This window comes from Tamandua tetradactyla, chromosome 9, assembly GCF_023851605.1.
Source record: "Tamandua tetradactyla isolate mTamTet1 chromosome 9, mTamTet1.pri, whole genome shotgun sequence".
In the NCBI taxonomy this organism is placed as follows: domain Eukaryota; kingdom Metazoa; phylum Chordata; class Mammalia; order Pilosa; family Myrmecophagidae; genus Tamandua; species Tamandua tetradactyla.
Window position 1 is genome coordinate 82,854,073 of NC_135335.1, and position 27,547 is coordinate 82,881,619.

Here is a 27,547-nt window from a genome sequence, read left to right on the forward strand (position 1 = left end):
AATTTGCATTTTAGATTTGGAAGAAGTAAAAAGAGGATATGCTGGCATTAATATTTACCCATGTAGTTCCTTTTGCTAGAGGTCTTTATTTTTTATACAGCTTCAATCTACTATCTAGTGTCCTTCCTGTTCTACCTTATGAACTCCTTTGCATTTCTTGTAGGGTTGGTCTAGTGGTGATGAACATACTCAGCTTTTATCTGGGAATGTCTTAATCTTACTTTCTATTTTTCAAGACAGTGTGACTAAACATAGAAATGTTACTGGGTTTTTTTTTCCTTGCAACATTTAAATATGTCATCCCATTGTCTTCTTTTTCCATGGTTTCAGATGAAAATTCAGCACTTAATCTAATTATATCCTTTTTGTACATGATATGCTGTTTCTCCTTCATAGCTTTCAGAATTCTCTCTGTCTGGCATTCAAAAGTTTGATTATAATGTATTTCAGTGTGGATTTCTTTGAATTTATACTGTTTGAAGTTCATTGAGTTTATTGGATGTATTTATTCATATCTCTCATTAAATTTTGAAGTTACAGCCATTATATCTTTGAATATTCTTTCTACCCCCTCTCTGAAGAGTTTTAGGAGGCTAGAGTTTTCTACAGGAACACTGATAAATCCAGGGAAGTTTTAATTTCCCACATTATCATCCATAAATAAAATTTTACTTATTTCTATTTTTTTGCCTCTGTATTAGTTTGCTAAAGCTACCAGAATGCAATATACCAGAAATGAATAGCTTTTATAGAGAGAATTTATTATGTTATAAGTTTACAGTTCAAAGGCCACGAAAATGTCCAAATAAAGTCACCAAGAGGTTACCTTCACTCAAGAAAGGCTGATGCCATACAGAACACCTCTGTCATCTGCAAAGGCATATGGCTGCCATTTGCTGGTCCTTTGCTCCTGGGCTCCATTGCCTTTAGCCTCTGCTTCCTGTGGTTTTCTCTCTAATCATTTGCTGGCCTTCATTTAGTTCCTCCGTAACACAACTCTTGGTTCTGCTTGCTTAGCATCTCATGGGAATGCACATGGTGACATCTTCTGGGCTCTCTGCCCATGTCTAGGTATCTGCTTCTTTGTTGGCACTCCAAGTATCTCCAAATATCCACAGCTCTCTCAGCTCTGAAGCAACTTCTCTCCAAGCATCTGCATGTGAGGTTTCTCCAAAATGCTTCCCTTTTTAAAGGCCTCTAGTAAACTAATCAAGATCCATCTTGAATGTGTGGAATTGCATCTCCACCTAGTCAAGAGGCCACACCCACAATTGGACATGCCACATCTCTGTGGATATAATCTAGTTAAAAGCTTCTGCATTACAATATTGAAACAGGATTAAAAGAAATGGCTCAGGATTAAAACACGTTTTATTCTCGGGTACATAATAGTTTCAAACCAGCACAGCCTCTTATTAATTTCTCTTGTCTAATAACTGTGGTACACTGTGAAGAGGATGGGCATCCTTGTTATATTTATGATTTTATTGGAAATGCCTTAAGTTTTTTTCCATTATATGAAATAAAGTACCAGTTCTTATTTTGAATGCCTTGTTATCAGGAATAGGTGTTAAGTTTTATAGAAGGTACTTTTAGTAGCTATGGAGATGATGATTACTTTTTTTCTTTAAAGTCTTTTAATATTGTGTATTAGTGAATTTCCTAATATTAAACTACCCTTATATTCCTGAGATAAACCTGACTTCAACATAATAAATTATTTTCTTAATGTGCTGTTAAATTCTGTTTGCTAACATTTTATTTAGTCCTGCATTTATATTCATGAGTGATGTTGGTGTATGATTTCCTTTCTTCCATTCTTTCTTCTTGTTCAGTCTTTATTATATTTAAGTATCAATCTATACTTACTTCATAAAAAGATTAATAAATTTTTGCTCAATTTCAAAGCTCTAGAAGAATTCATGGAGCATTGGAACTATGTTGACTTAGTAGAATCCTCTATAAAACTATCTAGGCCTGGTGATTTTAAGTGAGGTAGATTTTTGATAGCTTTTTCTATTTTTCCTAAAGAAATTGATCTATTTAAGTTTTCTCTCTATTGGGACTAATTTTGGTATATATATTCCCCTAGGAAATTTTCCATTTCATTTAAGGTTTTCAAATGTTTTTGCATAAGGGTCTTTTTTTCTGAAATTCTAATGCCATTAAGTTTTTTCTGTTGTTTAATGGTTATTTCCTCTATTTTACTTCTTGATTTGTTAATTTACTAACTGATTGATTTGGTTTACAGTTTTTTACACTTATTAATTTTAAAATTCATCTTTATTATTTTCTTCCTTATGCTCTGTTGTGCTTCCTTCTGGTTTACTCTGTTGGGCTTTTAATAGTCATTTAAGAAAAAATTTCATGTAGTATTTTCATTTAATTGATAATATCATATGCATTTTCCTGTGATCATAGCTCTAAATGTATCCCATTTATTTTTATATGTAGTGTTTTCATTGCCATTAATATTTTTGCAGATTCCATTTCAGTTTTTGTTTCCCACTGTCATTTAAGATTTTTTTAATAAATTAAAAAAATACAGACATGGAAAAAATTTGTTTTATTACATTTTGATTAGTGTTGTTCATAATAATTCTACTTTATCAAATTTGCCAGTGTTTTCTTTGTGGTCTAATATATGATCATTTTTTATGAATGTCTCATGTGTGCCTTAGAAGATATTTATCCTCTACCATCTGGGTACAAAATCCAATATTGAAGCATAAGGTCAATCTTCATTGATAATGCAGTTTAGGTGTTTACATCTATATTGTGTTATGTTTATTATGTCATATTATTTCATATTATATTACACTATACTCAATCTGTTCTTTACAGAGTGGTGGTTAATGTTTCCTATTGTTATTGTATTTATATTTATGTATCCTTACCTCTCCTGTAGATTTTGTTGAATGGAGTTATTTGTGATGCTATTTGGTGTGTAGGTATTCATGGCTGTAATACTGTCATTGTAAATTATGATATTTAATACATTTCAACTTGATTTCTACTTTGACTGAAGGGGATTCCTACTGTTGATGTCTCTGCCCATTTATTAATTTTTAACCTATCTTTGTTTTGGAGCAGCTCTCATACACAGTGTATATACTATCTACCTGGGTATAGCTTTGTGAGCAATATGAAATCCTTTTACTTTTCATAGATTAATTAATCCTTGTGTTAGTTTCCAGTTTCCTAAATTTGCCATAACAATGTACTATAATCTGGTGGCTTAAAACAACATGATTTTTTTGTCTTACAGTTCTGGGGAGCTAGAAGTCTGAAACCAAGATGTCATCAGTGCCATGGTCCCTCTGAAACCTGTAGGAGAGAATCCTTTGCCTCTTTTAGCTTCTGGTGTTTGCTGGCAATCCTTGGTGTTCTTTGGCATGTGGCAGCATAATTCCAATTTCTACTTCCATCTACACATGGTCTTCCCTCTGAATCTGTCTAGGTCTCTGTCTTTTCTACTTTTCTTATTAGGAAATCAGTCACATTGGATTATGACCAACTCTAATTCAGTATATTCTCATCTTAACTTCATCACATCTGCAAAGACCCTATTTCCAAATAAGGCCTCATTTACAGATACTAGGCATTAGGACTTGAACACATATTTTGGGGGGACACAATTCAACTCATAAAAATCCCAGTATATTTATTATGATTAACATGGTTTGTCTCAACTCTGTCATATTATTTATAATTATAATGACTATGTTTATTACATATGCTAGTTTCTTTCCATATGTGAAATATTTTAAGTTTCAACTCTTATTTGATATTTAGGTAGGGTTGTGTTTTAATTCTAGTGGCTACCTTTGTATTTATACCTTTTTTAAGGACCTTGCTGTTATTGTATCTTTTAAACTGTTGTTAATCGGATTCATCAGTCTTTAATGATTCCTTCAACTCCTATCTTTCTCTCTAATGCTTTATTTTTTTGCATCACTTTTCATTATATTTTTATTGTTCTATCTTTCTTCAATGTCAAAACATTTATAATTTGTTCTCCCTTGAATACTCTGCACTTTAGTCTTCATATCTGATCATTTCCCTTTTTCCTTTTATCTCTTTTTCAGTCAATTTCTTTCCATTTTTTCTGTTCTTTGTTCATTTCTGTTTTTAATGTTTTCATCTGCAAATGCTTGATTAGAGATTTATAATTCAATTTGAAGTGTCATGCAACAATTTCCTTCTGCATCATATATTTTTTTTCCTGGAGAAGAATTTTCATCAGATTAGGTGTTTTGATTTTGATGTCTTATAATAGTTTTGTATAGATTAAGTCATTTTTGTCATTAATTGTGTATATTGTGGTGGCTTATAAAATTTTTAGTTCAATGGTGCCCCCTTCTGTCAGTTTAGCAGAGCCCGGCTGATTTAATGAATTTTGTGGGGGTGGGGATGGAAAGAGAGGTTGTGTGCCCTCCAGTTTTGGTTATTTTTTAGGGTGAAGGACTTCCATATTCTCCCATTTGTTTCTTTTTATCTTCTATAACCTGTGGTAGACTGAATTGTATACCCCAGTTTGGACATATTCTTGGGCTTGATCTACATTCTAGTGAATGTGGACGAATTATAAATAAGATCTTTTAAAGATGTTACTTCAGTTAAGGTATGGCCCAACTGAATCAGGTTGGCTTTAATCTGGGTTACTTTTATAAGCAGAGTAAAAATAAAATAGAGAAAGAAACCATAAAGAGCAGGCAGAAGTCAAGGGAATCCAGAGGAAAAAGGAGAAGATACAGTCTTTTCATTGTCACATGATGGAAAAGTCAAGGAACCCTGAAGATTGCCATCAAGCCAGAAGATACCAACCCTAGGAGTATGCAAGCCTTTTAGCCCCTGAAACCATGGCCCAATAAATTCCTGTTGTTAAGCCAACACATTGTATGGTATTTATTTTAGCAGCTGGGAAACTAAAACAGAACCCAATTTCCAAAAGTGCTCATTTCCTTTTTTGTCTTCTTTTCAGAGGCAAGTCTTTAAAGACTGCCATCTTGGGTTGTGTGGATTTTTCAAAAAATCTCTTCCCTGTCATCAGTGCCCTGATCTGCCAGAAGAGTTTTCCAAAAATTTCAACTTATAGGTAAACTTTTCCCTTTGTGATAGTGGTTTTAAATCTATTTTTGACATATTTCTAGCCCTCTTCTACTTTCTTTGATGCAGTTTTTCCAGGACTGCCCTGATCACAACAAAGACTTGTATCAAGAGAATGAGAGATAGCTCACTTACATTTAGTGGGGTATTTTTTTTTCCTTATAGGTAATTTGAAGTTTGGATATTTTCTATCTTCTAATTATACTGCAAGTGTGGTTTTGTATAGTATAATTTGTTCTTCTTTAGTTCTGTATTGTATTTATTGGTTATAAGGGAAGATGCAATTTTTCTCAGTGACAAGAAATCTTATTTATTTTATTTAAAATTACTTTTATTTAATTATGAATAGATAATATCATGGTTTGAAATTCAAAAAGTACAAAAGAAGTATAAAGTCTCTGTCCTACTCCTGTCTTTTAACACTCATTTGCCTCTACATTATTATTCCAGAAATTTTAATGTAATATGTATACAACATTGCTTGCCCACCCCTTGCTTTTATAGAATTGGTAGCGTACTATAAATAAATACTGTTTTGCATTCTGATTTTTTTAATTTAGCAACATATCTTGGAAAACTTTCTGTTTCAGAACACAAAGTGTTTTCTTGTTTATTATTTTTCACATAGCTTTCATATGGTTGCTGTATCTTATTTTACTTAATTTAGCTACTTTATTGATTTATATTTAAATTGAATACATATTGTCAAATGGATCTCCATAGAAACTACACTAATATGAACTCTTACTTGTAATGCACAACATATGGAAAGGACTATTTACCCACAGCCTCTCTAACACAATGTATTATCCAACATTTTGATCCTTAACGTCTTTACAGTAAAAAATGGCATTACAGTGCAGCTTTTTTTTATATTTACATTATATGTGAGTTGTACTTTTGTGTGTGTGTGTTTAAGAAACATTTGAATACAACTGTATTTTCATTGCCTTCATGCTACTTGGGTACATGGTGATCTATCTCCTTCTGTCTCCTCCTCATTCTTCCTTGGGCCTCTGCTTCCATGCCTAAATTTCCTCTCCTTATAAGGACTACAGTCATATTTGATTAAGGCTCATTGTGATTTTATTTGGCCTTTTCTTACTAGTTCTTCAAATGAGTTCACACACATAGGACTGGGGTTAGGACTTGAATATGTCTTGTGGGGGACATGATTCAATACTCAGTAGCAATATTTCTTTTTATTGGAACTATTCAAGCACAAACTGGGCAACTCCTAAGGAAAGATGCATGAGAGAAGATGCCAGTATCAAATGAGTTATTGATTTAGACATTATTTAAGTTTTCTTTCATAAGTGAAAATTTAAGATTCTATAAGTAAGGCTTTATTACTAATTTAATGTTTGCTCATTGAACGAGTGAATGGAGTAAACTTAAAAATCTCTTTACAAGGAATAATTTTTCCATAACTTCTAGAAACTGATTTGTTAGTTAGTAAGAAAGAAAAAAGAAGTCCCTGACACCCAGGAATTGGGCTGTCATGTACAGCTAGGCTCCATTATTATTAGGAGCTGGCCTTGTGCTCACAGACAGGCCATGTTATTCCTCTGCTAGTTATAAATGATCTCACATGACACCAGCATCAGACGAGGTCACTCTGAGAACACGATAAAGTGAGACAAAACAAGGCCACTTTCTAATTTTATCTAAACACAGACAAAATCAAGGTCATTGTGCCACGCCCAAAATACCAAATATTCTCTCCCAGCTAATATGAGTGACCTCTGCTTCTTTAACAATTATAGCTTTACCTTTTTCTATTCTGCCTTTTCATTTATTGAGATAATCATGGAATTGTCTCCATTTTCTGATTTCATACAATCTATTGCAAACTCCTGCTTCCTAGGACCCCTTCCCAAATTATTCAACCAAATCCTAAATTCTATATTAGGTTCTTTCCAATGCTACCCTACTAAGATGCCCACGATTCTATGCTATGCATTCTCTCTCATAATACCAAGTAATAAACCCAAATTCTATGAGTTTGGAAACAAACAAACCAGGTATGTTTCTGGTAGATTTGGTTGGAAGGTATTTACATTTGAAAATGCTGTTCTTTACAAAAAAAAAAATTGTTTCATGGAGTTTAGAGTGCTTTGCAGGTCGAAAATTTCTAGCAGATAGCAGATATTCCTGGGAAAAAAATTAAACCAGAATGTTGAGAAAATTGCCTATCTGCACTTAAGTGGATAAGATCAAGTCCCTGATATTTGTATTATATCTACTTCTCTCCATTTTCATTGAATTAGAAATGAGATGGGATTTTGGAGGATGAAGTTATCATTAATTAATAAGACCAATCATTTAATGTGACCACTAATTGTATCAATAGATTCATGCTCTCAGCTGCCTGGTTCATACTAACGTATTCAATCTACTAATATCTGTCCAGAATCTTTAGGTTAATACACTCTTTTGGTCCTATATTTAGTGACTATTATACCCTTAAAGCATATCAATAATTCTTCAAGTGTTCACAGGCAATGATAATGGAATGCATAATTCTCAAACCAATGTAAGCATAATTTAAAGATTTTCCTCAAAATTGCTCTTTTCTATCATGGGTTTATATCAAAGTACTTGCAGGGTATGTCCAAGCAGTGGAAATAAACAATTATATCACAAACTCTCCTTTCAGCAAAAGGTGCCAGAATTTCAGGACAGCAGACAGCCCTCATTCTTTGAGGACAAATATCCATAAACCTGACTTTGTTCATCAGATCCATTCAAAACTTTAATGCCCATAACAACAAGCCAACCCCAAGAACCAATAAATTTAATTTTGTACTGTATAATGGGAGACATTGGCTTGCTTACAAGTAGAATAGACACCATTGTCTATAGCTTAATTAGTTTTTATTTTTTAATCTTTTATTGATCTATATATATATATTCAAATATCATGTAATCATACAAAGTGTACATTCAATGGTTTAAATCATCATACAGCTATGCATTTATCATCACAATTGACTTTTTTCTTTTTTGTGAAAAAATAACATATAGAAAAAAGCAATAACTTTCAAAGCACATCACAATGATTAGTTGTAGAATAGATTTCAGAGTTTGATATGGGTTACCATTCCACAAGTTAAGGTTTTTACTTCTAGTTGCTCTAAGATACTGAGGCTAAAAGAAATATCAGCATAATGATTCAGCAGCCATACTCATTTGTTATACCCTACCTTCTCTGTATAACTCCACCATCACCTTTGATCTTTCTATTCCACTCTTTAGGGGTATTTGGGCTATGCCCAGTCTAACTTATTCATGTTGGAAGGGGCTGTCAATAGTATGGGATAGGGGAATGAAACTAGCTGATGTTCTAGAGAGGCTGGTCTTCTGCATCTCAGAATTTATCTGGTCCAGGGACTCATCTGGAGGTTGTAAGTTTCTGGTAAGTTATCCTAGTGCATGGAAGCTTTGTAGAAACTTATATAATGCCGTAGGTGTTCTTAAGGACTGGCTGGAATGGTTTTGGTTGGGGTTTGGCAAGTTATGGTAGGTAGCAATGTCTAATTGAAGGACGGGTAAGAGTGACCTCCAGAGTAGCTTCTTAACTCTATTTGAACTCTCTCAGCCACTGATACCTTGTTTGTTACACTTCTTTCCACCCTTTTGGTCAGTATGGCATTGCTGATTCCATGTTGCCAGGGCCAAGCTCTTCCCTTGGAGTCATCTCTCACACTGCCAGGGAGACTTTCACCTCTGGATGTCATGTCCCACATAGTGGGGGAGGGCAATGATTTCACTTGCAAAGTTGGGCTTAGAGAGAGAGAGACCACATCTGAGCAACAAAGAGGTCCTCCGGAAGTAACTCCTAGGCATACCTATAGGTAGGTTAAGCTTCTGTACTACATACATAAGCTTCACAAGAGCAAGCTTCATGATCAAGGGCTTGGTCTATTGATTTGGGTGTCCCTAATCTTTGACACAGTATCAGGGGTTTCCCTGGTGGTAAAGTTTAATAGTTCCATATTTTTCTCCCATCCCTCAAGGGACTTAGTCAATACTTTTTGATTAACTGCTTAATATACTCTGGGATTTATCCAGGCATTACAGTAAACTATATAGGATTAAAGGCCTTCATTCTATTCTGGCTCCCTGTGTTTGACTGTTTAAATGATCTATCCAGACAGGCTGAGTTAGATTATGTGCTACAGAAAATTTAGGTTCTGGAGAAAATAAACCTTTCTTCCTTTGGTCTCAAAGAGTAGATGAGGTTATAAAATATAGACAATGTCTTCCTTACCCCTGTATTCCAAATTACTTTAATCTTGACCTGATTAGCTTCATTCTTCTCTTCATATACCAGGTTATACATATATAAAACAGCTTTCAAAATCCAGAAATAACAATTACTATACCAGACTAAATATGATTGCTATAAGAGCTTAAAAACTAAGCCACTGTTTTCTTATAAGTATTTTCTAAATTAGATCACACAACATTTTCTCTTTTGTTTCTGGCTTATTTTCACTCACCAAATGTCCCACAATGTTGCATGCCTCACCACTTCTTCCTTTTGTAGCATCACAATATTCAATCATATGTATACACCATTGTTCCCCAATCTACTTCTCCATCACTGCATCCTTCAGCCATCTCCATTCGTTAGGCAGCATGTATAATGTCCAAAGTCAACAGTCTATCAACACACTCAATTTTAGATAATTTCATTGTTCCCAAGAGAGAGATAACCTCTCACCGAACAGAAAATCACACTCTCACCAAACAGAAAATCCAAACCTCCCCTAACAATTGTCCCTCCCCCCATTATTTACCTCTGATGTTGCTGTGGTATTTTTGATGTTTTCTGTTAAACATAGTCCATAACATGCAATAGCAGTTTCCCTCCTATACTCCAAATTAATACACTCTGTACAAGATTCATACCTTTCTGGTAGTTCATGCAAGAACTTATTTATATTTTTAGTGTTGATTGGTGGGACACATGGGTCTATACAACCCCTTTTAATCATGTTCACCTTCAATATGGTACTATAACTTATAGTCCCGCTAGTCAACTGCTTTCACGTCTCTCTATTCCGTTACTTTAAGTTCAACTTCATTAGCTAACCATTCACCCATCTCTAGCTTCCACGTATCTCTAGGTTCCCTATATTTATAATTTAGTTTTAAAGGAAATAGAGGTCCTGATGCTCCAAAAAATTTCTTGCTTTGCCCAGTGATACCTTAAATTACATAGAACGTCTTTATTTTTGTAGCTTAAGTCTTAAGGTCTTTAGCTAAATCATAAAATGGTCTAGAGGATAAAATCTCTCACCAGCAGAATGCTTTGAGTATAGTAAGAGCTTGGGAAATATTGAGAGGGAGTATACTTCAATTAGTCCTACTCAAACTTAAACATGCATAGGAATCACTTGGCAACTGTGCTAAAATGCCTATTCTGATTCAGTAGTCTGGGATGGGATCTGAAATTCTGCATTTCTCACAAGCTCCCAGATAATGCCCATGCCCACACTGGTAGTAAACTCTGCTATTTCTTTAGAAATTGAAATATCTTTTTGTGATTTTCCTCCTTGTATCTCCTAATCCACTCCCTTTCCCAGTTAAGCTCATTCATGTAGTGCAAAGCACAATTTGGATAACTGAATAACTGTAATCCTTAGAATATATCATATTCAAATATTTGCATGACACAAAGTCAAATGCTTCTTTTATTAAATTCCTCTGATAATCATTAAAACTATAAACAATTTGCCTAATGTTTAAAAACTAGACATGCTTACTGGAAAAAGAAAATCAATTTTAGAAATATTGCACAATGCATAGATTGCTAAATTGTTGAACCCAATTGTATCATTATTCATGTCTAGAACCTCCTGCAACAATTACTATTGCCATGTTATGAATTATAAACAAATTTACGGAAAATTAGCATCATTAGTAGCACACATTAAAAAAATCCTTCCACAATTCTTGTCATTTTTCTCAGACTAGAGTAGCTAATAATAGCTAATAGCTACGTCTTCAATCAAACTCAAACCCTGAAATCAATAATGGTCCTAGTAGAGGCAAAAGGCAAGAATTATCCACAGTTGTATGGAATTCAAAACCTGAAATCTATAAAATACCAATAAATTTACCTGAAAAGATTAAAATTCAATTATGCCAAACAATTGGTTTGATGAACTCTTCTCCTTGAAATGACCAAATTAACTAAGGGTGTTGGCATTTTTCTAGGCCCACTCTCTAAGTGTTTTCAACCAAATTTTAAAGTTGAAGTTTAGTGAAGATGTTCTAAAATGAAATTTTTGCCTATTTTCCAATTCCAAGGATTTAATGGTGGAAGAGGAGTGTTCTAAATTAGTCTACCACAAAAACTGATATTACCTTTCAGTCTCTAATTATCTTCTTATTTAACCACTGGCTGTGGAAGCCTCAGGGTTCTATTTTACTTGTCAATTGTATTCTTGTTTTCTTAAGGAAATTCAATTATATTTGACATGTCCTTCTAAATAAAAGAAAGTATGAGCTATTCGCAGAGCAAATGCTTCTGCTGCAATTTCAAAATTTTATCCAACTGCTACAAGACTAATTAGAAAAACCAAAAGAGATGCTCATTATTTATTATATGCTCTGTCTTATGGTACTCATTAGGCCACTCTGTTACTACCACCACTAAGATGAAATAGTATCAAATACACAATATTCATGTTTTGGCATTGATGTTGACACCACATCTTTTCCTTTTATATATTTTCTTGATATCTCCTTATCATTGGTGGCCATTTCCCACTTTCCATCCAGTTCCCATATTTACTTATTCCCAAAAAGCAGTTACTAATAAGTAAGATATAATCATTATTTTATCATTGATCACCAAGGGCAGCTACTAGTAATTATCTAGAATGCTAATTAACAATGAAACCATTTCCTAATATGATTATACACTTCTAAAGAAGGTTTCATATGAGTTTCATACTGTTACATATATTAGAAGCAGTCAGGAGATCCTTATAGATTGAGATCTTGAGTGATCTCAATTAACTTTGACTGACTGAATGAATTAATGAACAAATGATGAATAAACGACTACATCTGCCAGAACAAAATGAGAAAACATTACAGGTTCTCATACAAAAATGATATTTTTCTCTTTTTGTTGCTTTTCATTCTTTACCTATGCATATCACTGTATTCTAAGAGAAAATGTTACACAACCAAAAAAAAAAAAAACACTTCTTGAGAGTGCCATTTTGAATGAATTTATTTGCATTTCATTAACTATTTTTTAGCTTTAGCTTTATACAGCTTCAGATTTATACAATTTCTTATTTCTGGATAAATCCCACTTGGCCATGGCATACGATATTTGTATATGTTGCCGGATTTGGCTTCCTAGTATTTTGTTGAGGATTTTTGTGTCCCTAATCAAAAAAGATATTTGTCTGTAGTTCTGTTTTGCTTTTTTTGTTGTGATGCCTATGTCTGATTTTGATATTGCACTCATACATATCTCATAAAATTAATTGGGGTGTGTTCCTTTTATGGAATAGTTTTTGAAGACTTGGTATTAATTCTTTAAATGTTTCAGCAGTGAAGTCACAGTGAAATTATCTGGGCCTAGGGTTTTCTTTGCAGGTTGTATTTTGATTAAGAATCAGGTTCATTAGTTGCTACCTTTTTAGGAATTTGTTCATTTCATGTAAGTTGTCTAATTTATTGACATAGTATTCATAATATTTCTTTCCAACCCTTTTTATTTCCATAAATGGCTTCTCTTTCATTTCTGATTCTAGTAATTTGAGCCTTTTTTTTTCTTTGTCATTTTAGTTACAAGCTTGTCAATTTTGTTAATCTTTTCAAATAACCAGATTCTGGTTTAATTAATTTTTTCTCTATTCTATTTTCTATTCTCTAATTAACTTCCACTGTAACCTTTAATGTTTCCTTCCTTCTGCTTGCTCTTCTTTTCCAGTGTCTTAAGATGAAAGGTTAAGTTATTAATTTGAGATCTTGTCTTTTTAATATAAGCACTTATAACTATAACTTTCACCCTATGTACCGTTTTCACACATCTATAAGTTTTTTAATAAACCATTCACCTCAATGTATATTCTAGTTTCTCTTTTGATTTCTTCTTTGACCAATTGCTTATTCAGGAATGTGTTGCTTAACTTTCACATATTTGTAAATTTCTCAAATCTCTTTCTGTAATTTATATTTCATTTCATTTCTTTCAGAGAACATATATTGTATCACTTCTATTATTTAAAATTTATTGAGATTAGTTTTATGGCCTACCTAATGGTCTTTTCTGGAGAATGTTCATGTACATTGGAGAAAAATGTATATTCTGCTGTTAGGTGAAGTGTTCTATATGTGTCTGTCAGCAGTAGTTGGTTGATAATGTTGTTCAAGTCTTCCATGTCCTTGCTGATCTTCTGCCTTATCACCATATCCCTTACTGAAAGTAGCATATTGATATAGCCAACTATTATTTTTGAATTGTTATTTTTCTTTTCATTTTGTCAGCTTTATTGTATTTTGTACTCTGTTATTAGTTGCATGTCTATTTATAATTGTTAGGTCTTCCTGATAGATGAGCACAATTATCATGAAAAATGTCCCTCTTTATCTCTAGTAAGACTTGCTCTTTTAAAGTTTATTTTGTCTGATATTAGTGTATCCAAGCCAGGTATGTTGTGGTTCCTTTCTGCATGATATATCTTTTTTCACCCTTTTCAATTCAATGCATTTGTAGCTTTTGAATCTAAAGTGCATCTCCGGTAGACAATATATATAGTTGAGTTTTGTGTTTTTATCCAGTCTGATAACATCTGCCTTTCGATTGGAATGTTTAATCCACTCACATTTAATGCTAATGCTAATATAACTGGAGTTATGTCTGTTATTTTTACTACTTGTTTTCTATATTTTGCAAGCTGGTTTTGTTTCTTCATTTCTCCTTTATTGCTTTCTTTTGCATAAAGTGAATAATTTCTAGTGTAGTATTTTAATTCCTTTAATGATTTTTCACTACATTTTCTGTTATAATCTTTGTTATATCCTTAAGTGAGACTCCAGGGCTCACTGTATATATCTTAATTATCAAAACCAGCTTCAGAGTTATACTAAATTAATCCAGTGACATATAGAAACGTTATCTCTATATAGCTCTATTCCCTTTCCCCTGATTTTGTTGTATTATTGTACACATAATGCATCTATAATGTTTCAAACCCAAGAACACATTGTTATAATTATTAATTCATAATTTTATAACTTTTAAAGAAGCTAAGGGATGAAAGAAAGAGACTAAGCATTTTGTATAGCTTTTGTTATATTAGTGCTATTATTTCTAGTTCTCTTCATTTGTTCTTGTGGATTTGAGTTATATTCAGTAGCTGTATCCTTGGCCCAATATGGCTTTGTTCCTGCTCAGCTCCTTTGTGCTACTCTTGGCAAATAATATAGGCTTTTATATGCTGTAGGCCAAACAAAATATTATATGCATATTGCTTTATACAACTGATTTTTAATTCACTTAGAAGAAAGTAGACTAAATATGCATCATTACCTCTCCTGCTGGCTCTTTGATTTTTTTTGTGTGTGTATTCAAGTTATTGTTTGGGGCACCTGCTTTCAGCCCAAAGAACTTCCTTTCATATTTCTTATATGGCAGGTCTGCAAGCATCAAATTCTCCCAGCTTTTTTTTATCTGGGAATGTCATTATTTCACCCTGCTTTTTGAAGCTAGCTTTGCTGGACATAGGATCCTTGGATGACAGTTATTTCTTTGAGTATTTTGTATATGTTATCCCACTACCTCTGACCTGCATGCCAGGTCATAGGGAAGATACTTATTCCTTATAAAAAACAGGGGAAGCATATATGCTTTCTTCATTCAAAAAAGCAATCACCTCTAATAGATAACATCTGGTCACTTAGAAAGCCAATCTTATCTGGAACACAAACACTAAAGAAGGTGAGAGAAAGAAAAAAGTTAGTCATTTACTTAGAGAAATCATCTGAGTATTTTCTTGAATGTAAATATTTAAAGAATGATATGCCAATCTCTAACCTCAGCATTAGTCCATCTCTACTCTATCACTTGAAAGCAAGAACAATGGGAAAGAGAAACAAAAGATAAATCAGAATAGATGACCAGAGAAAATTCCTGATTTTCAAGAGGCAATGAAGAGTGTAGTATAAGCCAAAATGTGGAAATAAATTGTTTAACACTGCTTCCTTTAATTTAAGACTGAGGAAATAAAGCTCTGTCCTGACATACGACAGGACATAGGCCTAAGGACAACATCTGTCAATGGTCTTGACTCACAACCAACTGACACCTATGAGCACAATGAAAACTAGAGTCAATACCGAGCTAGACATTTCAAGGATATTGGAGTGATTTTGATAAGGAATTTCACAGACCAACAATCTAAAACTCCCTATAGCTATGTTAAATTAAGTGAAATTTTTCATCCTTTTCTTTTACTACTGCTTTTCAGGGGAAGCATATGTTGGAGGGATTAGAACAAACATGATGAAAATTTAGTATTCTGGAATCCCCCAGCAAGACAATCAGGCCTTAGCAATCAAAGATGATTTTTAACTACTTTCCCTTTAGTTGTTTCTCTTAAATCTGCTAAATTGCTTCCCCTTTAAAAAACCTTTAAAGCATAGACCCACATAATGAAAAAAAATCATGTATTGCCTTAAAAGATGCATTTACCCAGGTGAAATTCTTTCAGACTATTTCGTGTTGATCTTCCCTTCAATTGAGAAAAAGATTACCATACTATTTCTAATTTCTCCTCACAGAGGAGAGTCAACAAAAGTTTCTCTTGTTTGCTGAAATCTGAAAAAAGATTTCATATTCAAGAGTTATGTTAAGAAACTTCTATTATTTGAATATTATAAAACAGAGCCCCAAATACTCACTAATTCTTCATGATATGAATGTCACTCCCAAAAGTTGTTCAAATCTTAAATCTCATATCAACAAAAGTTAAATAGTGGGGGTAGAGAGGAGAGGAATGAGTCTAAAAATATCTTTAAAGGAAATAATTATTAGAAGCCAGTCTAAAAAGATGTGTGTTTTTTAATCCCAGATACCATCTCTTTTATCTTCATACATTAAAAAAAAAAAGTTACCAAAATGCAATATAGTATAAAGGGGTTGGCTTTTACAGTAGGGATTATTAATTTAAAACTTATAGTACTTAGGCTGTGAAAATGTCCAAATCCAGGCATCATCAAGATGATACCTGGAGGTGGTTTCTTAGACCTTATATCCAAACCACAAGCATTGAAAAAAGAAATAGATAAAAGAGATATCGTCAAAATTAAATTTTGTCAGGAAAGTTAAAAGACAGCCTATATATAATGGGAGACAATATTTGGAAATATCAGATAAGGATTTAACATCAGACTATATAAAGAGATTCTATAACTCAATGACAAAAAATCAAACAATCCATTTAACAAATGGGAAAAAGATGAACAGGCACTTTTCAGAAGAGGAAATACAAATCGGCTAAAAGGCATATGAAAAGATGCTCAACTTCACTGGCTATTAGGGAAATGCAAATCAAACCACCATGAGATATCATCTGACACCTACTAGAATGGTGTCATTATAAAAAAAAAAAACAAAAACAAAACAGAAAACAAGTGCTGGACAGGAGGTGGAGAAAGAGGCACACTGATTCACTTTTGGTGGGAATGTAGAATGGCACAACAGCTCTGGAGGCAGTTTGACGGTTCCTCAGGAAGCTAAGGGTAGAATTGCCATATGATCCAGCAATCCCATTACTAGGTATATATTCAAAGGAACTGAAGGCAAGGACACAGACATTTGCACCCTGATGTTTATAGTGGCATTATTTACAGTTCCCAAGAGATGGAAATAGCCTGTATTAGTAAGCTGCTGGAATGCGAAATACCAGAACTGGAATGGTTTTTATAAAAGGGGAATTTAATAAGATACAAGTTTACAGTTCTAAAGAAGTGAAAGTGTCCAAATTAAGGCACCAAGAGGTTACCTTCAGCCAAGAAAGGCTGATACTGTCCGGAAGAGCTCTGTCAGCTGAGAAGTCACGTGGCTGCTGGTCCCTTCTTCCTGGACTCCATTGCTTTCAGCCTCTGTTCTGTGGGGGGTTCCTTACTTTGCTTCTCCAGGATGGCTTTCATCTCTTGTCTTCCCTTGGCTCACTCCAGATTCTGGCTTCCTTAACATTTCATAGCGACATCTGCTGGGCTCCAAGTATTTCCAAACATCCATGTTCTCTGCCTGTCAGCTATGCTTTGAAGTTTCTGTTTGTTCTGTCATTTTTTACTTCTTCCAAAATGTATCCTCTTTTAAAGGACTCCAGTAAATTAATTAAGACCCACCTGAAATGGATGGAGTCACATCTCCATGTAATCAAAAGACCATACCCACAATTAGTATATCACATCTCCATGGAGATAATCCAATTGAAAGCTTCCAACCTACAGTATTGAATCAGGATTAAAAGAAATTGGCTGCTCCTACAAGATTGGATCAGGATTAAAACATGGCTTTCCTGGGGTACGTTATACCTTCAAACCAGCACATTTTACCCTTGGACCCCCCAAAAGACATGTTTTTTCCAAATACAAAATACATTCACTCTATCACAATATCACAAAAGCTTAAAACATTTCGGTAACAACACAAATACAATACAAAGTTAAAGCCAGTACAAATTCTCATCAAAGTTTGTTACAGGCATTTTCTATTCTAAGGCAAAGATTTTCTTCTGGCTCTGGACCTGTAAAACTCAGAACAAGTTATCTGCTGCCAATACACAAAGGAGGGACAGTCATAGGATACATGTTTTCACGTCCTTAGGGAGAAATTGGAAGGAACACAGGGGTCACCGGACCCATAAAGTCCCTTAAACCTGCAGGGTAAACTCAATTAGATTTCAAAGTTTGAGAGTAATTTATCCTCAGGGTTTCAGAAAGTGGCAGTCCCATCCTTTCCAAGGGCCTATGCAGTGGCTTTGCTCTCTCCAAATGCTGGCATGGAGGTTGCAACCTTGGGGGACATTGAGGAGACTATCTTTTTCTCAGCTCCACTCTCTCCATACACCAGGGCTGCACTTGGGCTCTCTGTCATCTCTGGGACACATGCTCAACTTCTTCAGAATAATGGTGTGGCATCCAGGCTCCCTCCAAACCCTGGTTTATGTGCTCCACCCTCTCTGAGGTCTGAGGTGGCACTACTCCTCCTGAAACAATGAAGCAGAAGGTCCACCTTCTGCTCCTAGGGCCAACCCTTTCCGCATGTATGGGTTGGTCTGCTCTCCTGGACCAAGGTCTCCTGGTTTCAGACCTTAGCCTCCATGGTTCCGCCTCTGAAGACATTTTTTCTTCACTTTGTCCCTTCTGTCCATTTTATTCCAGATGGCCAGTGATTCCATTTATACAGATCCCATAACTCTCTTGTTGTTTTCTATGCATTATGCTGGGATCACACCCACCAAACAAAAGGACTTTGCACAAATTCCTCTGGATAACTGCATTTCCAATCATCACTTGTCCTGTAATGGCTGATAACTTCTGTGTTTTGGTAAATCCTTACATGGGGCCCTATTCAGTGAGGTCTTACTTTCTGGGAGTCCAAAATTTTCCAGATTGTCAATTTTTGTTTTCTTTCAACCCAAGAGCTCAGTTCTCAACTGATCTTTTTCCTCTAACATGTTACTATAAGCTTCAAGCAGCAGCCAGACTGTATTTTCCACATTTAGTTTGGAAATTTTCTCAGCTAAGTATCCTGGGCCATTGCCTTTAAATTCTAACTTCCATCCAACAGCAGTACTCAATTTAGCCAAATTATATGCCATTTTAAAACAAGGGCCACCTTCCTTCCAGTTTGCAATGGTACATTCCTCATTTTTTCCCTAAAACCTCAGCAGAGGTATCTCTAGAGTCCACATTTCTTCCAATAGTCTCTTCAAAGCACTTTAGGCCTTCTTTATCAAGCTCTTCCCCTTATCTATTTAAAAAGCCATTGCAACATGTTTGATATTAGCAAACTACAGCAGTACCCCATTCCAAAATCTTCAAACAAGCACACAGACAAAACATCCATCAACAGACAAGTGGCTAAACAAACTTTGATATATACATGTGATGGAATATTATGCAGCTGTATGACAGAATGAAATGATAAAGCATGCAAAAATGTGTATGAACCTTGAGGACATTATGCTAAGTAAAACTAGCCAGAAACAAAAGGACAAATATGGTATGGTGTCACTAATATGAACTAATATTAATGAGTAAACTTTGAGAGTCAAAGTTAAGAACACAGGTTATCAGGAGATAGAAGATAGAGATTGGGCGTTTGGTGCTGAAGGAGTACAGAATGTGCAACAGGCTGAATGTAAAAATTCAGAAATGGATACCACAATACTATCTGATGGCAGCACAGTAACATAAATACATTGAATAAAGCAGAATATGTGTGTGGTTGAGTGAGAACAGCTGGGGGCATGTATGACACCTGAAGTAAAGATAGAGGATAAAGAGAGTATAACTTAGGAATGCCTAGAGCAGAAAATGATGGGGATTAAGTGTACAAATATAAGAATGCTTTTGCATGAGGGAGAACAAATGAATATCAACATTGCAAAGTGTTGAAAATGGAATGGTATATAGGAAAAAATATAATCAATGCAAGCTATAGTCTGTAGTCAACAGTAACATTGTAATATGCTTCCACTGAATGTAACAAAGACAATATACCAAAAATAAATGTCAATAAGCAGGGGATATGGGGGAGAAGTACAGGATTCATTGTGGAAGAAAAGGAAATATCTTCATATAGATCATGGTGGTAAAGGCATGGTTATATGATTATACTAGGAACTATTGTTTTTCTACATAGGTTGGATTGTATGATGTGTGAATAAAACTGTTTAAAAATGAACACAGAGATATAAGTGCTAGAAAAAATGTGGAGAAAGATATGTACCTATTTACTGTTGGTAGAGAAACTAAGAGATGCAGCCCCTCTGGAGGGCAATGTGGTGGTTCCACAGGAGGTTAGGGGTGGGGATACCTTATGATCTCCATTGTAGGTATACATCTGGAGGAACTGAGCATGGGGACACAAATGGACATTTGGACACTGGTGCTTATGGTGGCAGTGTTTGTGATTCACAATAGATGGAGGTGGACTAAGGGTACAACGTCCAGGACTCGAAGGCGGAACTGTGATGTATACATACACAGACTACAGAGCAGGTGCTAGAAGGAATGAAGTTGAAGTTGTGAGGCACGCAAATAGGTGAATGAATGAATGAAATGTCAAAACAAAAAGACAAATATATCATGCCTCACTCATATGGACTAACTATAACATACAAACTCAGAGAACTGAAGTTGAGAGCATGGGTTATCAAGTTGAGGCCTATTGTAAAGTTTCCTAGATGGTAAATTCCAACACCAGTCACATCTACTCTGGAGATGTAGCTGTTATTTCTAAATTCTGAGACACTGAGCTATATGTATATAACTTGGTCATTCCCTGAAACTTTGGGTATTTGTGTGATACCTGAGACTCAGAGTTAGAGCTCTGAAGCTATGAAAGGCAGCATTACCCCATACAGCAACTGTTAAAAAAGTTGAAGAAGTGATCAGACTTCGACTAGAGATATGAAGCCGAGCTAGATAGGAGTAATGTAAAGTAGAATACAGGGTAAAGAATGATATGGTCTATATTTTATCTCATTTCTTTTTTGGGGGGGCAGGTGCATGGTCCAGGAATTGAACCTGGATCTCCTGCATGAAAGGCAGGCATTCTAACCACTGAACTACCCATGCACCCTCTGATATGGTCTATATTTTAAACTTCAACTTCTATGTGAGATCAAAGGAAGAGAAGTTTCTTTGGTGCAGAATTGATGTTTTAGGTAGTGCATTATTTAATTTAACTTGTATGGCCAGTTTATTCAAACACCATAATTACATGAAATCTTGAATAGGGGCTGAGAGTTTGTTGATTTGACCAAGTTAATGTGACCCCCTAATAAATACAAGAGTAATTTGGGCAGAAGTCTAAAACAGTATTTTCAAAGTCCCCTTGGAGGACTGAGGAGAAAGGGGGAAATATTTAACTTCCCCATTTGGGGAATTCCTGATATTCTCGCAGGCAGTGGGGACAACTAATTTAATAGGATGAGTCCTTGATCTTGTGGTTCCCCCCTAAGAAACTTATTACTGCAGAAGAAGCTAAGCCTACTTATAATTATGCCTGAGTCACCCCCAGAGAACCTCTTTTTTGCTCAGATGTGGCCACTTTCTCTAAGCCAACTTGGAGGTGAACTCACTGCCCTCTCTTCATGAGACAAGACTCCCAGGGGTGAAAATCTCCCTGATAAAGTGGAACATGACTGCCAGGGATGAGCAGGCACCAGGCATCATGGGATTGAGAAAGTATTCTTGACCAAAAAGTGGAAAAGAGAAGACAGAAATGTGACAAAATAAAGTTTCAGTGGCTGAAAGATTTCAGAGCTGAGTGGTTATATTGGAGGTTTTTCTTATGCATTATAAAGACGCCCATTTTTAGTTTATGGTGTTATGGAGTGGCTAGAGGGAAGTACCTGAAACTGCTGAGCTGTGTTCCAGTAGCCTTGATACTAGAAGATGATTGTATAACTATATAGCTTTTACAACGAACAGTGTAATTGTGAAAACCTTGTATCTGATGCTCCCTTTATCCAGGGTATGGAAAAATGAGGAAAAAAATAAGGACAAAAATAAATAAATAAATAAATAAATAAATAAAATATAAGGGCCAAAAAATTTTAGGTAGATGGCAATACTAGTGATCAATGAGAGGGAGGGGTAAGGGGTTTTAGATGTATCATTTTTTTTTCTGGAGTGAAACAAATGCTCTAGAAATGATCATGATGATGAATATACAACAATGTGATAATGTTTTAAGCCATTGATTGTATGCTTTGGATGGACTATATGTGCATGAAGATATCTCAATTAAAAAATTGAAGAAAAAAAGACTAGGAAGCTTGCAGGACTAGCAACTTTGGGACTTTTGGGAACTGTATTTGACCTAGTAAATGTTAAGTTTGAGATACCTTTATGATATCAAAGTTTATGGTTGGTTATATAAGTCTGTAGTTCAGGGAAAGGTCCAGACTTAAATAGAAATTTAAGTCATCAACACAGCCAACATAGGGAGGTTCCCGCCAGCCAAAGATGTGACTGTTTATTTAAAAAGAATATTAAGTGCAATTTTTATGCATCAAATGTGTTTTAAAATCCTTGTATTCATAATGATACTAAAAAACAATCATCAGTCCCTTTTAGAGTATATTAAATAACCAATTAATTCTAGAAACTGGTAAATAACGTAACTAAGAATTAAAACAAAAACAAAACAGATGAAGACAGGCCTGCTGGTGATACTTATCTCCTTTGCCTCATGGCAAGGCACCTGGTGGGTTTCTGGTCTCTCCCTTCTCTCCTGGTTTTTGTTGCTTCCAGCTTCTTTTTTTTTTTAATTGTTTTTTAAATTTTTTATTAATTAAAAAAAAAAATTACAAGAAGGACAAACATTCCCAACACATACACTCAGCAATTCACAATATTATCACATAGCTGCATATTCATCATCATGATCATTTCCCACACATTTGCATCAATTCAGAAAAAGACATAAAAAGACAACAGAAAAATAAAACAAAAACAGAAAAAAAAAATTTACATACCATACCCCTTACCCTTCACTTTCATTGATCACTAGCATTTCAAACTAAATTTATCTTAACATTTGTTCCCCCTATTATTTATTTTAAGCCCATATATTCTACTCATCTGTTGACAAGATAGATAAAAGGAGCAACAGACACAAGGTTTTCACAATCACACAGTCACACTGTGAAAGCTATATCATCATACAATCATCAAGAAACATGGCTACTGGAACACAGCTCTACACTTTCAGGCAGTTCCCTCCAGCCTCTCCATTACATCTTGAATAACAAGATGATATCTACTTGATGCATAAGAATAACCTCCAGGATAACCTCTTGACTCTGTTTGGAATCTCTCAGCCATTGACACTTTGTCTCATTTCCCTCTTCCCCCTTTTGGTCGAGAAGGTTTTCTTAATCCCTTGATGCTAAATCTCAGCTCATTCTAGGGTTTTTCTCAATCCCTTGATGCTGAGTGTCTGCTCATTCCAAGATCTCTGTCCCACTTTGCCAGGAAGGTCCACACCCCTGGGAGTCATGTCCCACATAGAGAGGGGTAGGGTGGTGAGACTGCTCGTTGTGTTGGCTGGAGAGAGGGGCCACATCTGAGCAACAAAAGAGGCTCTCTTGGGGGTGACTCTTAGGCCTAAATTTTAAGTAGACTTGACCTATCCTTTGCGGGGTTAAGTTTCATATGAACAAACCCCAAGACTGGGGGCTCTGCCTATAGCTTTGGTTGTCCACACTGTTTGTGAGAATATCAAGAATTCAACTTGGGGAAGTTGAATTTCTCCCTGTTCTCACCACTCCCTGAAAGGGGCTTTGCAGATACTTTTCCACTCACTGATCGAATCACTCTGGGATTCATCAGGGCATCACTCTGGACAAACCAACAAAATCTCATGTCCTACCTGAGATTCCAGGTACTTATGGCATTCAATCAAACTATCTATATAAGTTATATTAGGAAATGCACTAGTCAAAATATTAATTTTATAACAGATTAACATTTTTTGCTTTAGTCTCACACAGAAGTGACATTTTAAAATATTAATTACCATCTATATTTAGTACCCTTCAATAATGACATTCCTTTGTTCTTCCGCATGCAAAAACATTTTTAAAATTGTATCTTGTACATTTCATTGTTATTATACACTCTAGGCATTCCTAGATTATACCATCTCAATCTTTAACATCTATCTTTCTGATTTCAATATGTCCCCAACCCTCCTCCCTCTATCATTCTCACATGCAGCTTCATTCAGTGTTTTAACATAATTATATTATAGTTAGGTAGTATTGTGCTGTCCATTTCTGAGTTTTTGTATCCAGTCCTGTTGCACAGTCTGTATCCCTTCAGCTCCAATTACCCAATATCTTACCCTATTTCTATCTCCTGATGGTCTCTGTTATGAACAAAATATTCCAAGTTTATTCACTAATGTCAGTTCATATCAATGAGACCATACAGTATTTGTCCTTTAGTTTTTGGCTAGACTCACTCAGCATAATGTTCTCAGGGTCCATCCATATTGTTACATACTTCATAAGTTTATTCTGTCTTAAAGATGCATAATATTCCATCGTATGTATATACAACAGTTTGTTTAGCCACTCGTCTGTTGATGGACATTTTGGCTGTTTCCATCTCCTTGCAATTGTAAATAACGCTGCTATAAACATTGGTGTGCAAATGTCCGTTTGTGTCTTTGCCCTTATGTCCTCAGAGTAGATATCTAGCAATGGTATTGCTGGGTCATATGGCAATTCTATATTCAGCTTTTTGAGGAACCGCCAAACTGCCTTCCACAATGGTTGCACCATTTGACATTCCCACCAACAGTGAATAAGTGTGCCTCTTTCTCCACATCCTCTCCAGCACTTGTCATTTTCTGATATGTTGAGAATGGCAATTCTGGTGGGTGTGAGATGATATCTCATTGTGGTTTTGATTTGCATTTCTCTAATGGCCAGGGATGTTGAGCATCTCTTCATGTGCCTTTTAGCCATTTGTATTTCCTCTTCTGAGAAGTGTCTGTTCAAGTCTTTTTCCCATTTTGTAATTGGATTGGCTGTCTTTTTGTTGTTGAGTTGAACAATCTCTTTATAAATTCTGGATACTAGACCTTTATCTGATATGTCATTTCCAAATATTGTCTCCCATTGTGTAGGCTGTCTTTGTACTTTCTTGATGAAGTTCTTTGATGCACAAAAGTGTTTAATTTTGAGGAGTTCCCATTTCTTTCTTTCTTTCTTCAGTGCTCTTGCTTTAGGTGTAAGGTCTCTATAAGACTGCCTCCAATTATAAGATTTATAAGATATTTCCCTACATTTTCCTCTAACTGTTTTATAGTCTTAGACCTAATGTTTAGATCTTTGATTCATTTGGGGTTAACTTTTGTATAGGGTGTGAGATATGGGTCCTCTTTCATTCTTTTGCATATGGATATCCAGTTCTCTAGGCACCATTTATTGAAGAGACTGTTCTGTCCCAGGTGAGTTGGCTTGACTCCCTTATCAAAGATCAAATGTCCATAGATGAGAGGGTCTATATCTGAGCACTCTATTCGATTCCATTGGTCAATATATCTATCTTTATGCCAATACCATGCTGTTTTGACCACTGTGGCTTCATAATATGACTTAAAGTCAGGCAGCATGAGACCTCCAGCTTCGTTTTTTTTCCTCAAGATGCTTGTAGCAATTCAGGGCACCCTGCCCTTCCAGATAAATTTGCTTATCGGTTTTTCTATTTCTGAAAAGTAAGTTGTTGGGATTTTGATTGGTATTGCGTTGAATCTGTAAATCAATTTAGGTAGAATTGACATCTTAACTATATTTAGTCTTCCAATCCATGAACACGGTATGCCCTTCCATCTATTTAGGTCTTCTGTGATTTCTTTTAACAGTTTCTTGTAGTTTTCTTTGTATAGGTCTTTTGTCTCTTTAGTTAAATCTATTCCTAAGTATTTTATTCTTTTAGTTGCAATTGTAAATGGAATTTGTTTCTTGATTCCCCCCTCAGCTTGTTCATTACTAGTGTATAGAAACACTACAGATTTTTGAATGTTGATCTTGTACCCTGCCACTTTGCTGTACTCATTTATTAGCTCTATTAGTTTTGCTGTGGATTTTTCAGGGTTTTTGACATATAGTATCATATCATCTGCAAACAGTGATAGTTTTACTTCTTCCTTTCCAATTTTGATGCCTTGTATTTCTTTTTCTTGTCTAATTGCTCTGGCTAGAACTTCCAACACATGTTGAATAACAGTGGTGATAGTGGACATCCTTGTCTTGTTCATGATCTTAGGGGAAAAACTGAAAGCTTTTCCCCATTGAGGATGATATTAGCTGTGGGTTTTTCATATATTCCCTTTATCATTTTAAGGAAGTTCCCTTGTATTCCTATCCTTTGAAGTGTTTTCAACAGGAAAGGATGTTGAATCTTGTCAGATGCCTTCTCTGCATCAATTGAGGTCATCATGTGATTTTTTTTTTTTTTTTTTTTTTTAAAGGAAAGACAGAGAGAAGGAAGGAAGGATAGAAGGAAGGAAGGAAGGAAGAAAGGGAAACATTTTTAAACATTTTCTTGTTTTATTGTATTCTGTTTCTCCGTTTTTGTTACATGGGCTGGGGCCGGGAATCGAACCGAGGTCCTCCGGCATAGCAGGCAAGCACTTTGCCCGCTGAGCCACCGCGGCCCGCCCATCATGTGATTTTTATGCTTTGATTTGTTGATATGATGTATTACATTAATTGATTTTCTTATGTTGAACCATCCTTGCATACCTGGGATGAATCCTACTTGGTCATGATGTATAATTCTTTTAATGTGTTGCTGGATTCGATTTGCTAGAATTTTGTTGAGGATTTTGCATCTATATTCATTAGAGAGATTGGTCTGTAGTTTTCTTTTTTTGTAATATCTTTGCCTGGTTTTGGTATGAGGGTGATGTTGGCTTCATAGAATGAATTAGGTAGCATTCCCTCCACTTCAATTTTTTTGAAGAGTTTGAGCAGGGTTGGTACTAATTCTTTCTGGAATGTTTGGTAGAATTCACATGTGAAGCCATATGGTCCTGGACTTTTCTTTTTGGGAAGCTTTTGAATGACTGATTCAATTTCTTTACTTGTGATTGGTTTGTTGAGGTCATCTATTTCTTCTTGAGTCAAAGTTGGTTGTTCATGCCTTTCTAGGAAGTTGTCCATTTCATCTACACTGTTGTATTTATGTGCATAAAGTTGTTCATAGTATCCTGTTATTACCTCCTTTATTTCTGTGAGGTCAGTGGTTATGTCTCCTCTTCCATTTCTGATCTTATTTATTTGCATCCTCTCTCTTCTTCTTTTTGTCAGTCTTGCTAAGGGCCCATCAATCTTACTGATTTTCTCATAGAACCAACTTCTGGTCTTATTTTCTCAATTATTTTCATGTTCTCAATTTCATTTATTTCTGCTCTAATCTTTGTTATTTCTTTCCTTTTGCTTGCTTTGGGGTTAGTTTGCTGTTCTTTTTCCAGTTCTTCCAAGGGGACAGTTAATTCCTCGATTTTTGCCCTTTCTTCTTTTTTGATATAGGCATTTAGGGCAATAAATTTCCCTCTTAGCACTGCCTTTGCTGCGTCCCATAAGTTTTGGTATGTTGTGTTTTCATTTTCATTTGCCTCGAGATATTTACTGATTTCTCT

At 35.1% G+C, this 27,547-nt stretch overlaps 1 long non-coding RNA gene and 1 other non-coding gene across 3 annotated transcripts in view; both read right to left on the bottom strand.

The window, feature by feature from the left end:
- Nucleotides 1-27,547, bottom strand: part of LOC143647204 (uncharacterized) — a 410,235-nt gene that overhangs the window by 106,756 nt on the left and 275,932 nt on the right. The gene's annotated exons all lie outside the window — the stretch shown is intronic.
- On the bottom strand, nucleotides 20,890-20,961 carry TRNAE-UUC (transfer RNA glutamic acid (anticodon UUC)). Its single transcript has one exon. It is a non-coding gene; the product is annotated as a tRNA-Glu (tRNA).